Genomic DNA, 12,854 nt, shown 5'->3' with positions numbered 1-12,854 from the left:
CTGTCCAGCCCTCGAATCTCTGCACTTCCTCCCAGTGGCTGCAAGGATCAAATTGAAGACCCTCTTCATCCACAATGCCCTCTTTCGCTTTCGCATGATCCCTCTTTCGCTTCACTGCTAATCACCCCACTGGTGCTGTGCATGGTGGCCTGATCATCATAAATCTCACAGGATCCCAGGACCATCCTCCCAGTCAATACCAGCACCACTCCACCCCACTTCACTGCCCTGCGGTCCCCTGCTTTATGGCTCACATACCACCCTTGAAATCCTTCTGTACTAGTACTAAGCCAGAGGTTCTCCTCCTTGGCTCCCCTTAGCACTTCCCTCCCGGGCCCTGCTCGAGCACTTGTCCACCCCGTTGCTCTTTTTTCCATCCCCTTCACCAGCACCTCTCCACAATGCACTTGCACAGGCAAATGCCACAAGGCCTAGTAGGACCACAACCCTATATTACTGTTTTGCCATTGCAATTATTTGCCATGTTCTGTTCACATATAGCATTGTGGCGTTTTGAAACACAATTCTGTTGTGTAAAGCGCCTTACAAATGCTCTAAAATAAAAACGAGATAAATACACCACATTGAATTCCTGACTAGCAGAAATGGTCACTTCAAGTGCGACAAAGGGCTAGAGACACAATAGCTATGAGTACACAGTGTTTTAAAGCCTCACCTCATGGTGTGTGTTGCTACTTGGTGCCACATTATGATTCAGGTGACTTAATTTATAGTCCCTTTACGGATTCACCAATATTTTGAATTTTTATTTTTCTTGCCCTTGTTCCATTTGTATTGGCTGCTTTCCAAATGAAACATAGACTATTTTTATTCCATTTCTATGGAAAAGCAATCTTTTAAAAGTTCATGGCCACCAATAGTAAGTATTACCAAAGAACAGAGGTGTGTATCTTATTAAAGGCACACTTTAAATATGAAAGAATGGACCAAGATGGCTCGGTAGATTCTGGGTAAGGCTCTTGTAACCAGGACTCATGTCTGGCAGAGAGTCTCCCAGGACCCCCCCTTGTTATTTGTATATTTCAAGTAACTTTGGGTCTCGCCCTAAATTACTAGGGGAATCCAGACGTGGACCCCTTGCTCACTATTCTTAGAGAGGCACAGCTACACCCTACTGATGAGGTTCAACCAGACCGAAACACGTGTCTGGGGTTGCTGTTGGTACTCTTGTTCAGAGGAGAATTGCCTAGCATTTCGGTGCTGGACTGCCCCAGGGCAGGACAAAGAATGATATGTTTGGGATATTTCTCCTCTGTGAAAGATAGTGAGCTAAAGACTCTGGGTAAGGCTCCTGTAACCAGGACTCCTGTCTGGCAGAGAGTCTCCCAGGACCCCCCCCTGACCTCTGCAAACCCTGGTCTTCTAAAGCCCACACATTTATCTGCCATTGTCAATGCCAAGTCAATGTCACTACAGCATGTCACTTTCACATATGTTTCTATAGAGGGAGTGACACCATGCCACTGACTGTCATGGGAAATTGGAGGATCTTGTAGGGGGGGCTGCAGTGTATGTGGCACCCATTCATGTAAATGTTCCCTCTTCAATTTTGGTTAACACAGATGAAGCAAAAACAAAATGGAGTTAGCCTGCCCTTCACGAGCCACAATGCTATGGTTCAGAGTGCTGGTGACAGGCGTCTCTGTTAATCATCCGAATACGTTTGCTAAATTAACTCTATTGAAGGCTGAACTGGATTTTTCTTTTGGCCAGGAGATACATGGATATGCTCCTTTTCAGCAGCACCATTGTCATGCTTCGTACTAGATGTAGTGATCATGGTGTTATCATGCTGCACTGAAAATGTTTTGTCTCAGAGGTTTCACACAGAGAGTTTACCCAGAAAAAGCTGTGTTTTTTATTAAATCTGAACTGATAGGGACACAATGATTCGTTTCAATTCAGGTCTTTCGATGTTTTGTATCACCAGTGTTGGGCTCGGTATTAGAGGTGTTGTCAAAGAGGTCTTGTATCCTTCTCTTAGAAGAGGAAACTTCACCTGTATTGGTCATCATTATCGCGATCAACATACAAATAGTACCCCACAGGACTACTATGGGCGATATCCAAAGTGTTATGGTTGTGCAAGGTTCCGGGCCACTGAATGTGAAGATTCTCACTCTCACATCTTGCTGCTGAAATCTGTGCCAGTTTTCGCTAGCAGAAAGAACCCTGCTGCTGTCACAGATTTAGTGGAATGGCAGCAGTGTGGGCTTTTAGCTGGCTCTTGTCAAGTACCTCATGCAGCCAGGCCACTGCTAATATTTTCTGTTTTCATCACAACAAGCAGTGTTTGAAGACCCCATTTGCTTGTAGCCATAGAGTATTTTGTCCTGGATATTGCTTCTGGCTGCATCATACAGCACACAGTTTGAGCAGCGCCATGAAATGCATCTGCTGCCTTCTCTGCAAGGGTCCATGGCTTTTCCGCTGCCACATTTGAAGGTTAAGGATTTTATTTTTTGGCTTGCACACGCCCTAACCTAGCTTCTCATATGAAGTGTTTTATTATGTGGCACCTAGCGCAGAGTGTGTTACATCAAACCAGTCTAACCTGCCCTCCCACATCCTAGTAGATATTTCCAATAACGCTAATGTCAGGTGGTAGGGAAAGATATGATTCTGTTTTTAAATGCATTCCTTTTTAGTTTGGGTTATTGGGCAGCGCTTAAGCACCACGTATAAACTGGAGTAAAGGTAGTGGGGAGATGGCATGGGAGGAGACAACGCAGCTGTGGGTGGTGTTTGGTTATTTACCCATTTATTGACAGCCCATGACCATACTAATCCCAATGGCAATTCCCACCCACAACCACCTCTCTAAACACATCCCTGTGGGATATCTTTGAGCATTTACTATCTAGGAGTAATAGCAAGCTTTAACCTGTCGGTGTCTTTTCTAAGCTTTCTGCTGAGAGTTTTTAAAAACTATTTCTATTATTTAACATAACCATAGTAATTTACAGACTTGCATTGCCATTTTCATCCGGTTACATATCGAATCATGATAGTTTGTTCCTCCCTTACCCCCTAAATCCCCCCACCCCAACCCGGGCTACTCCGGAACCCATCAGTTCCGCCACCTCCCTCCCTTTATCCCCTTTGGTGTTAATAGCCAGTTGTCCTGGAGTGTTCTATTAGTCCTGAGCACCCTTTACAGAGGTGGCCAAATCCGCTATCAGCCGCCTCCAAGCGTTTTACCCCCCCACTCCTTGTTCTGTAACCCGCCCTCCTGCTTCTTGCCACACCACTGTCTCTGCATCTTCCATTTTTAACGGGTCCTTCCACCACACCTGTACGACTGGCCTGTCATGTCAGTCTGATGAGTTAATGGCTTTATTGCAGTTGTAAATGGCTACTGGTGTAATAAAACATGTCTCAACCTAGTGTACCTTCAGCCACTTAATTTCGACCCGTTACAGGTACTGAAATCCAGTTCTAAACAAGCAACAAAAAAGTCAGAAGCTTCGGCAGGAGGTATTAGAAAAGCATTTGCCAGGTACTGACATTAACCCAGCTAATTTCTCCCTTTTCTAGCTGTTGCAATCTTATGGATAGGTAGTACCTTTATATCGGTGCCAGCAAATGCCTGTCCCATTCCTACTGTGACAAATTAGAACATCTTGTCACTTCTGTTAGGAGAGGGGATCTTGCTCCCATACCAAGGCAAGTCCAGAAAATTCCCAAAACACCTTATTCAAGTCCTCGGGTGCCATATGGTTATATGTAGTTTTGTAATGCGACGCCAATGACACAGAACTTTAATAGTACTGAGATGTGGAGGCATGTTGGAGATGGAGGGAGAATGAAAGAGAATCACATTCAACCCTCTAGATCTTCATTAGGCTCTCAAATTCATAAAAAACATGAAAAGAGAAGGACGATGGTGTGTAGAAAGCAGTAGCGGATTTAAAGCGGAGAGAGGCAATCGTAGTTGAAGGAGTCCTGGAGGTAGACTGCAAAGTGCAGACCAAGCACAGAGAGAATGAGAGAGCACGAGAAGCATACTGGCCAGACCGTGGCTAGTGAGACAAACTAGTAATTGTGTTTGGGGCAGGTGGTGCATCTCCCACGAGATTCCGCTCGAGTGGAGATACAGACAACCAGGGATACGAAACCCCGAACATACATACATTAGGATCTCCAGATGTCGGCAAGGGTGAAACAAATGACCTGGGAAAGTCGGCACAAGCAGAGACCACAACGTGATTGAAGAAAGAGGCAGAGACACTTGGCGACTACACAGAAGATTCCAAAGAGGAATCCCAACAGCTGGGCATGCCGCTGATCGACAAATGGAAAATAGAAGACAGCAGAACTTCGCAGCTCACATACCTACATAAATAGACAGCAGCCCAATGCCAAAGCCAACAAATCCAACAAGGAGGTACATGTTTGGGAAGCAGGGTGCTGAGTCTCAGAGGAAGAATGCCGATATATGGTGCAGCATGTAAATTGAGTCTGAAGAGAGGAGACTGGTGGAGCTGGGCAGGCGAGTATTCCCAGCCCACTAAAAAATGACCGAACAGCTGAAAGGGCATATGAATCTTGCACGTCCGTCAGTAAGCACTGCTACCTTTAACTCCCAGCAGTTGGGATGAATTAAAAACGGCACTATAAAAGAGACTGGCTGGGAGATAAGAAATAAAAAAGAAATTACCAAAAAGCCCCTTGCTATAACAAAACGTAGAGAGCAGTAATTTTCCTCCGGTTTGGTCATTCCCGAAAGCCTGGGAAATACATGACAAACCACAAAATACTTGGTAGGTTAGTGAACCAAGTGTTCTAAATAAGTGAAGAGACAAAGACCTTAGCAGGAGAGTATACCAAGGCTATATGCAGGCTGAGACCTGACAAGAAAATTAAGCTGCTAAAAGAACCTGCGTAAACAACATGTTCAGACTGGTCTTGGCAAGGGAGTGAACCAGAACTGTAAAAGTCAACCCAAATCTGCACAAACGGCAAAAACTGTTATGCAAGGGAGAAGTATCTAAAAAGGACAGGGAGCAGCGCCTTTGAACCACATGAGAATTTATGTGGGACACGCTGATGGTCGTTGGAACTGTTTCTTTGGAGCACCCTTTTTTTGTGGGAACCTTTATTTTTGAAACACAAAGGAAGGCTGCATTTGGTGAGCCAAAAGATATTTTCTTCGCTGTTGCACCCTTTTGTTAAATTTAGAGTGTGGGGGGGCGGATTACGTTTTGGACACAGGACGTAGAACATTATTTTGGACTTACTAACAAAGACTGTCTCATTAGTTAGTTGTGTTGAGGCAGGGAAACCCCTTCTAGAGTTAGGGCTAGTGGGGCATTTTTCCAAACCCCTTTATTATTTGAATAAAAGTAATAGGGCAAAAAAACAACCTTGTGTCTCTCTTAACTCCGACCCCTCACACACACACTACCCAAAAGCCCAAACTGTTGACTTTGCCAATATTTGTTTATGAAGTGTCCAGTTCAGAAGCCTTGCTGTACCGTCTACAAATCTTGCTTCCGCTCATTGATTGTGGTAAGTTGCAGGGTAAGGTAGAGCTTCACTTTAAGCTACCTTAAGGTGGCACTTATGAAATATGTGGCACAGAATAATCAGGCAAACTGTTGTATCCCATCTTGGCATACCACTTCTTAATCTAGGCCTCTGCAAACATTGGTATCGATGACCAAATGAGGTGAAAATTGATGCACAATGTCCTTTGGGACATTGTAACAGATCTGTTAAGCCACAGCTTGCATCTCACAGAAATCTTGCCTCCGTTGACTGAATGAGTCAGCACAAGGTTGTGGTGCAAATCTTTCCTGGAGTTAATTTCAGTTTTTGAAATCTGCTCTCAAGGTCTTCAATCTGCAATGTTGATATACACATCAAAGCATGCTTTTTAAAAAATCTTTGTGTGCCCAACCATGAAACCAGGGTATTACCCAAATTGTTCGTTTACAATTGTTCGAATGAACAATTGACCGAATTGAAAGGGTCACAATTGACCTTTTCACAATTGACTGAATATATATATATATATATATATATATATATATATATATATTTCTGAGGCTTGTGGAATCTGCTTAGATCACATGCTGTGCATAGGCCGACATCTAGTGGAAGCTGCGGAGTATTATAGTTTGTATTTCGAAACTCGAAAATGGGCGTCGACACAGGGCGTGCCAGTAATACTATCCCTAGTGTGACGTCCACTGTACCCAAGATCCCTCACGCGTCTAGGATCCTCAGATTGTTTTTTTCCGCCATGCTGGTCGGAAGCATTTTGCAGAGTCCCCTGGCCTTAGCCATACTTTTGCTAAAATATTTATTAATTTACATCCTTTCCCCATCCCTACGTCGAACTTCGACACTCGACGCCGGCTTGGAGAAGAAATCGACCATCGGCTGCTGCATGACGGATTTGGGTCTCGGAAGGCCTCTGGCCTCGGCCCGGGCCTTGGAAGGTCTCTGGCCTCGGCCATGCAAGTAGGGAGAGTGGGGGGTTGGACATACTCTACACTCTTAGGTACACCCTATACATTTCCTACACTTACCAGCCCGCTGCCTCAAGGTGCGTATGGAGGGTACCCCTTTTCAATTCTGCCCCAAGTGCAATCGCAAATACCCTTGGGTCGACAGGCACGCCACGTGCAATCTCTGCTTGCCGGGGGACCACCCCGAAGCGAACTGCAGAGCGTGTAGTAGGTTTAAACCTAAGACACTTAAGGACCGTTCGACGAAGCGTTGGGCCCACCACGCCAGGCAGGCGGCCATGGCAGCGGAGGGCGCCTTCAGCGACGGCAGCGACGCCGTACTTTCGGACGGCGAGGGCATTACGGCGTCGAAAGACAGCCGCGCGCAGGTCCCCGACCTCAGAAGGTCGTCCGGCAGGGCGGCTATGGGGAAGATCCCCGGCGACACAAGCGCTTCACACACCACACACACTAAACACACAAAGTCCAACCAAGACTCGACGACGTCGAGTTCTCGGAAAGAGGCACAAACAGAATGGTCCAATTCGGTGTCCTCTGGGCGTTCCCGATCGCCGCATGACTCCAGGCAATCATCCACTCTTGCCAAGAGTGCCTCGCTCCCTAGGCTAACGGAAGTTCGATCGTCGGAGGACGAAGACGACTTCCACCCCCAGGCCGCGCTCCAGGAGTCGGAGCCCACAGACAAGATCAGCACGGCCCCACGCTCGAAGGACAGGGACTCTACCCCCGATCCTCGTCGCCAGGGTCGAAAACCTCCGGAGACACAAAGGGACAGGGAAAACATTTTTCCACTCACGGGGAGGGGGGAAAACAGCAGAAGAAGCAGCCCCTGCACTCTTCCACACCTGTGAAACACTCCACTCCCCCTAAACAGACAGACAAGACCAGGTCTGCTGATATTTCTAAAACCACCAAATCTACTCAAGATAAATCTCCAAGACTTTCTGAGAGAGTCATTCCCAGTTCCAAAAAATGGTCGAGTGATGACATAGATAGGGTCATGTCAAGGATGTCTTCTTTGGCTGACTTTTACAATAAAAATTCAGACCATTTCCTTTCATATGATCCACAAGGGGCTACACCCTCAGGCTCTAATGATCCTATCCCCCCCGAGTAAGAAGCCCCGGTTGAGACACCGATGAGGTCTACAGACCCCTTCGAGGTACAACCATACTCACTGTATCAAGGAGAGGCTTCCTTTGGTGAGGACCAAGATTTTGGCATGGTAGAAGAGCAAACCAGGACGGGCTACTATGGGGATGATGAGGAGCAGGAAGAGGAAGACCCTGAAACCTACAGAGTAGATTCCCCATTAGAGAAGGAAGCCCCGGTTACCGACTCCCCTGTGGATAACCAACCCCTCCTGAACGAGGTTCTCGCACGTCCAGCAGAACATTTCCATATTGACACCCACAGTGTCCAGGAGGAGAGGGACTTCGCCGAGGAGTTGGTGGGAGAAAGGAGGCCGGTTGCCCAGACCATCCGTATCCTTAAGTCTATTCAGCGAAGAATAGACCCGTCCCTGGTGAACCCGAACCTCACCAGAGTAGTCAATCCCAGAGTTGAAAAACTTTTCAGGGCAGCCCAGTCTGACCCTCTCTATATAGGAGGACATCTGAAGCCGGACTCCCTAGTTGTCACTAACACTCATAAGAGGGCTGGAACACCCGTGTCATCGTCCGAAGCTCCTCCAGACAAGGAGAGCAAAAAACTATATGGTTTCGGCAGTAGCCTCAACGTCCGCCTATCAGGCAAGGATTGCAAACTCCACCACCCTGTTGGCCAGCTACAACTGCCATCAGTGGGAAGAAGTCACGGCACTCATAGCCTCTGCACCAGAACCCTTAAAGGGCCAGTTAGCACGAATTTCCGCAGAGAGTAGAGTGGTGTCTGGTTGCATTTTAAAAGCAACTTTTGACGCCGCGGACAACGCAGGCAGGTTGATAGCAGAAGGTACTGTTAGCAAGAGACATGCGTGTTTACGGCAGTCTGGTTTTAAGACAGAAACCCAGGCATCATTGTTGGACAAACCGGTGGAAGCCGATCTGTTGTTTGGTAAGGCGGTCGAGGACGCGCTTAAGAATGCCAATGACGAATACGAGACACTCAAGTCCCTTGGCCAGTTAACCAATAAACCCCCTAACAAGAGAGGGAATAGTAATTTTCGTCACCCACGCGGCCAAAATTCCCAGAGAGGATCTAACTATTCCCAGGGGCAGGGTACACAGTGGAACACCAACAGCCAACAGTCTACCCAGGGTTACGGCAGGGGTAATAGGAGAGGACATGGTAAAGGCAGAGGCAGCCCCAGTAAAGGAGGCGTCACGCCTCCACCAAAGCAGTGACGCTCAGTTCAGGGTCCCTTCTCACGCAACCCCAGTAGGGGGACGCATTTCCAACTTCACCCAGGTTTGGGAAGGGATGACATCAGACAGATGGGTGCTGTCAACAGTATCCGCAGGGTACTGTATAGAACTGCTGCAGCGTCCCCGGAACCATCCTCCACGACAAAGAGTACACTCTTTAGAACATCAGAAGATTCTCCTCGAGGAGATCGCCAATCTGCTAGCAAAGGACGCGATAGAACTCGTCCCGGGACACCAGGTAAACAAGGGTATTTATTCAACTTACTTCTTTGTGCCAAAAAAATATTTGACAATGCGCCCAGTATTGGACTTACGGCCTGCCAACAAGTATGTCAAGCCCCAAAAGTTTCGCATGACTACGCTACAAGAGGTAATCCCCCTCCTAAAAAAGGGGGATTACATGGCAACCTTTGATATGAAAGATGCCTATTTTCATATTTCCATGTTCCCAGCGCACAGAAGGTACTTGCGCTTCAAGGTGGACAGTCGGCACTACCAGTTCAAGGTACTGCCCTTTTGGATAGCTTCGGCACCAAGGGTATTCACCAAGGTACTGGCGGTGGCGGCGGCACACCTACGCAGGGAGGCAATCCCGGTGTACCCTTATCTGGACGACTGGCTCATAACGGGGAAAACCCCAGTAATTTGCAGGACAAACATCCAAAGGACTATCGACCTCCTCCACGAATTAGGCTTCTCAATCAACGAGAAAAAGTCAAGCCTGGTGCCAAGCACCTCCAAACAGTTCCTAGGAGCAATCCTAGATACTCAAGAGGGGTTGACAATTCCTTCAGAGGAAAGAATTCAGAATGTACTACTGCAAATTCCTCAATATCAATCCGGTCGCCAAATAACGGTACGCAAAGCAATGCGTTTGCTGGGCACGATGGTGTCATGTATTTACCTGGTCCCCCACGCGCGCCTGCGCATGCGTCCCATGCAAGAATGGTTGGCGAAACAGTGGTCTCAGGCAAGTGGTCAGTGGGACGATCTAGTGGTCGTTTCACCAACACTAGTACAAAGCCTTCACTGGTGGACAAGAGAGAATCTTGCACAGGGAAAACCCTTTTACGATCCCGAAGTACAGGCAGTAGTCACTACAGATGCCTGTCTGACGGGGTGGAGAGCTCACCATCTCCACCACACAGCTCAGGGTATCAGGTCTCCCTCAGTCGCCAAGAACCACATCAACCTGCTAGAGCTTCTGGCAGTATTCAGAGCGCTTCAAGCGTTCGAGCCCCACCTACTAAACCTGTCAGTGCAAATCCGGACGGACAGCACAACAGCCATGTTCTACCTGAACAAGCAAGGAGGGGCTCGTTCGCCAAATCTGTCCAAGCTTGCCCAGAAAATCTGGATATGGGCACTCAGACGGAACATCTTCCTGTCTTCACAACATGTTCCAGGGGAGCTTAATTCCCTAGCGGCTGCTTTGAGCAGAGACTCCCTCCCAGAGGAACACGAATGGGTTCTACACAGAGAGGTCGTAGAAGATATCTTCTCTCAGTGGGGTTTCCCCACTATAGACTTATTCACCACAAGCGAAAACAGACAATGCCCAGGATTTGCATCCAGGTTCCCCCAACCAGACTCCCAGGGGAACGCCCTGTGGATGAACTGGTCAGGGATGTTTGCGTACGCTTTTCCACCAACTCCTCTCATCAGGAAGGTGGTGAACAAGATGAACAGAGAGTCGATGACGCTCGTCCTAGTTGCTCCCATGTGGGCAAGACAACCGTGGTTCCCACACCTACGCAGGATGGCGGTGTGCGAGCCCATCAAACTTCCAGCCTGGTACAACCTACTGTCCCAGCACCAAGGTCGAACAGTGCATCAGCAACCCAACTCAATGAACCTGGCAGCATGGCTCCTGAGGTCATAGAGTTTGGACATCTCAATTTACCACAGAGGTGTATGGACATCCTAAAGGAATCTAGGAAACCAAACACAAGACACTGTTACTTTGACAAGTGGAAGAGATTCGTTATCTGGTGCCAGAGTAGACAAATCAACCCAGTTGATTGCACTCCTTCCACTATTGTTACATACATGCTCCACCTGCTAAATGCAGGATTGGTTTTTAACTCACTGAAGGTACACCTGGCAGCCCTGTCGGCATACACCACTTCCCATAACAAGGTCTCGTGGTGGAAAGTACCAGTAGTTAAAGCCTTCATGGAAGGAGTAAAGAGACTTCACCCTCCTATTTCAAACCCACCACCAGGGTGGGACCTTAATGTAGTGCTATCTAAGCTCATGGGCCCCCCTTCGAGCCCATGCATAAAGGTAGTCTCAAACATCTGACTTATAAAACGGCCTTCTTAGTAGCTATTACTTCTATAAGAAGGGTCAGTGAAATTCAGGCTCTGTCAGTGCAGGATCCCTTCTTTACTGTCCGTAAAGACAAACTGGTTTTACGCACACACCCTAGGTTCTCACCTAAGTTTATATCTAAATTCCACGTAAACCAGTCCATCAAGCTTCCGGCTTTCTTCCAGGACCCTCAAAGCTCGGCTGAGGTGAAACTACACACCCTAGATGTGCGTAGGGCGGTCCTCTACTATGTAAATAAAACCAGACCGCTAAGGAAAACAGATCAACTGTTTGTCTCCGTAGCTACAGGCAGAGAGGGGGATCGCGTCTCTAAAGGTGCCATCTCGAAGTGGATTATTAACTGTATCCAGCTGTGTTACTCACTCTCTGAAAGAACTCTGCCTTTCACGCCAAGAGCCCACTCTACTAGAGGCATTGGGGCCACTCTGGCTTTCATTGCAAATGTACCCCTTGACACCATTTGCAAAGCAGCTACTTGGAGCTCTATTCACACTTTTACTCAGCATTACTGCATTGACACCCATTCCAAGGCAGATACACAAGTGGGACAAGCGGTTCTAAGACATTTATTTGCTCATGACCCTTCTCACATCCCACCTCCTTCTTCAGGTACTGCTCGCTAATCTATGCACAGCATGTGATCTAAGCAGATTCCACAAGCCTCAGAAGGGATACATTACTCACCGTAATCGTATTTCTGATGCTTGTATCTGCTTAGATTCACATGCGACCCACCCTTCCTCCCCTCTGAGAGAAGACGCATGGTTGCTTGTAGTCTTACCTTTCTATCTATCTGCTTGGATTATCTGTACTCAGGCTACTCCTCATGCTACCTCATGTCAGAAAAAATACAATCTGAGGATCCTAGACGCGTGAGGGATCTTGGGTACAGTGGACGTCACACTAGGGATAGTATTACTGGCACGCCATGTGTCAATGCTCATTTTCGAGTTTCGAAAAACAAACTGTAATACTCTGCAGCTTCCACTAGATGTCGACCTACGCACAGCATGTGAATCTAAGCAGATACACGTATCAGAAATATGATTACGGTGAGTAATGTATATATATATATATATATATATATGTATGTTTGGTAATATATATATATATATATATATATATATATATATATAGGGGTGTTGGTGGGTTTGGCGTTGGGTGGGGGGTTTCCCCCCACATATATGGTACAATTGACCTTCACAATTCGGTCAATTGTGAAAAGGTCAATTATCATTCGAACAGTTGTGAAACGAACAATTCGTATACAACCGAAACCAGCACTGTCGGGTTGCTTTCAAATGTGTTGTGCAAATCCATCATGTCTAGCATTCCAGTTGCTACAAATTGCTCTTAATGAATGCATGTAAACATGTTCTCCTTCTCTTAGTATGAGAAATGATTTGCTGCATTTCTTTTAAATAAAGTTTTCCCTATGTCAAGTCCCTATTGGTTTAACTTCCAAGTTCTCCATACATTTTACATCACACAAACCGCAAAGCCCTCCTCCCCTTGTGCTGGCTTTCCCAGCCCTCTGCTGCACTGAAGAGCTGGGCCTTTTGTAGACCAACGGATTGGGCCCTTTGAATTTCGTAACCCAAGCTTCTTAAAGTTTGAGAAACTTGGAATTCTCCTAAAAATCAGGTTACATGGAATT

The 12,854-nt window shown here is 47.0% G+C and overlaps 1 protein-coding gene across 2 annotated transcripts in view; it reads left to right on the top strand.

Annotated features, from left to right (window-relative positions):
- Positions 1-12,854, top strand: part of IQCH (IQ motif containing H) — a 1,923,049-nt gene that overhangs the window by 540,178 nt on the left and 1,370,017 nt on the right. The gene's annotated exons all lie outside the window — the stretch shown is intronic.

This window comes from Ambystoma mexicanum, chromosome 11 (assembly GCF_040938575.1).
Source record: "Ambystoma mexicanum isolate Mex_15411 chromosome 11, UKY_AmexF1_1, whole genome shotgun sequence".
Taxonomy (NCBI): domain Eukaryota; kingdom Metazoa; phylum Chordata; class Amphibia; order Caudata; family Ambystomatidae; genus Ambystoma; species Ambystoma mexicanum.
This window is presented reverse-complemented; position numbering and strand designations above follow the sequence as displayed.